Raw genomic sequence first — 1,672 nt, forward strand, 5'->3', positions numbered from 1 at the left:
CCAGAATGGGCGCTGAGGCAAAACTATTCTTGAGGAATTCAAACGCCTGTACCGCAGGCTCAGACCAGTCAGAAAAGTCGGTACCCTTCTTAGTCATGTCAGTCAGTGGTTTGGCAATCATAGAGAAGTTCTTAATAAATTTCCTATAGTAATTGGAGAAGCCAAGAAATCGCTGAAGCGCCTTAAGATTATCAGGCCGATCCCAATGTAGTACCGCCTGCACCTTTGCGGTGTCCATCTTAAAACCTGAGGCGGAGATTATATAACCCAAGAACGGTAGCTCCTGTACGAAAAACACACATTTTTCAAGCTTGACATAGAGCCTGTTCTCTCTGAGCAACTGCAGAACCTGTCTAACATGCTCTATATGTGTATCATGGTCGCGAGAGAAAATGAGGATGTCGTCAAGATAAATTATAACGAACCTCCCCAACAACTGAGAGAAGACATCATTAATGAAGTGTTGAAAGACCGCCGGTGCCATAGTCAACCCAAACGGCATTACCAAACTCTCAAAGTGACCCTCAGGGGTATTGAACGCTGTCTTCCACTCATCCCCCTGACGGACTCTTATAAGATTGTACGCCCCCCTGAGGTCCAGTTTGGAGAACCACCTGGCACCAACCACTTGGTTGAATAAATCGGGTATAAGTGGCATAGGGTAAGGATCACGGACCGTAATCTGGTTGAGTTCTCTGAAATCCAGACATGGGCGTAAACCGCCATCCTTCTTTTTAACAAAGAAGAAGCCAGCAGCCAGAGGAGAAGAGGAAGGTCTAATATGACCCTTGCTCAGGCTATCCGCAATGTATTCCTTGAGAGCTAGCCTCTCGGGACCTGAGATATTAAACATTCTAGCTTTAGGTAACTTGGCCCCTGGTTTCAACCTAATAGCACAGTCATAGGGTCGGTGCGGTGGTAGTTCCGAACAACCCTTCTCAGAAAATACATCCGCATAATCCAGCAACGGCTCCGGGATACTGGGGGTCAAAGCGGAAATACATGTAGCCAGGCACCTCTCCTGCCACTCCCTGCTCCACTGAATTATGTCCTGGGTCTTCCAATCAATAACAGGATTATGCATTGACAACCATGGAAAGCCCAGAACCATCTGAGCCGGTAAGTTACTAAGCACCTTACAAGTTACCCGCTCTGAGTGTAATACTCCGATGTGGAGTTGTATATCCAACACACACTCTGTGATCTCCCCTTGAGACAACGGGGAAGCATTGATGGTAACCACCCGGATGGGGTTCGGCAATTTCTCCACCGGAAATCCCGCTGTATGCGCGAACCTCTCATCAATGAGATTGGCAGCTGAGCCACTATCAATAAATACTGTAATAGAGAGCATTTGCCCCCCAAGTACCACCCTAGCAGGGAGCATACACTGGGAAACCATGACGGAGGATACACAAAGGCTCAGACTAGACTCCTCCAAACCCTCTGAGCCTATCAGTTTTCCGCCGGTGCGCCCTTCATAGGTACCAGGGGGCAAGCGTTAATAAAATGTCCTCCTTTGCCACAAAAAAAACAGAGACCCTGCCTTCTGTGCCAAGGATGTTTAGGCTTGTTACTCGGTGACTGTGGTATACCAGCGATCTGCATGGGTTCCACGGATTCACCCGCGGCAACCTCACCAACCACTCTCCCACCTCCCGGAGGCAACGAA

The sequence above is a fragment of the Dendrobates tinctorius genome, unplaced genomic scaffold, assembly GCF_039654945.1.
Source record: "Dendrobates tinctorius isolate UK_male_01 unplaced genomic scaffold, ASM3965494v1 ptg000393l, whole genome shotgun sequence".
Lineage (NCBI taxonomy): Eukaryota > Metazoa > Chordata > Amphibia > Anura > Dendrobatidae > Dendrobates > Dendrobates tinctorius.